Genomic DNA, 823 nt, shown 5'->3' with positions numbered 1-823 from the left:
TTTCCCATTTGAATAGTCTTGGCACCCTTGTTTAAAATCAATTGATACAGATTAATGGGGTTATTTCTGGACTCCCAATTCTATCCCATTGATCTGTATGTCTATCTTTTGCCATTGTCACACTATCTTGATTACTGTAGCTTGCAGTAAATTTTGAAGTTGGGAGGTATTAGTCCTCTAACTTTTTTCTTTACTTTCAAGATTGTTTTGGCTATTCCAAGCTGTTTATATTCCATATGAATTTTAGGATCAGCTTGTCCATTGTTGTAAAAGAAAAGGCAGCTGGAATTTTGATAGGAATTTCAGTGACTGTATATAAATTATGAATTTTGCCGGCTTAACAATGATAAATCTTATAATCCATAAGTGTCTTCCTATTTATTTAAGTTTTGTTCATTTTCTTTCAGCAATATTTTGTAGTTTTTGGTGTACAAATCTTGTAGTTCTGTGGTTAAATTTATCTCTAAGTATTTTATTCTTTTTGATTCTATTGTAAATAAAATTCTTTTTTATTTAATTTTTCAGATTGTTTATTGTTAGCATTTAGAAATACACTGATTTTTGTGTCCTGTAGACTTGATGAACTCATTTATTAGATTCTAACAATTTTTTCTTTGTGGATTCTTTAGCATCTTCCAAATATAACATCATGTCATCTGCAAATACATAGTTTTACTCCTACAATCTGGATGCCTTTTATTTCTTTTTCTTGTCCAATTGCTCTGGCTAGAAGCTTCATTATAATGTTGAATAGAAATTGCAAGAGCAAACATCCTTGTCTTATTCCTGATTTTATGGTGAACGCTTTCAGAATTACCCTTAA

Source organism: Pteropus alecto, unplaced genomic scaffold, assembly GCF_000325575.1.
Source record: "Pteropus alecto unplaced genomic scaffold, ASM32557v1 scaffold135, whole genome shotgun sequence".
Lineage (NCBI taxonomy): Eukaryota > Metazoa > Chordata > Mammalia > Chiroptera > Pteropodidae > Pteropus > Pteropus alecto.
This window is presented reverse-complemented; position numbering follows the sequence as displayed.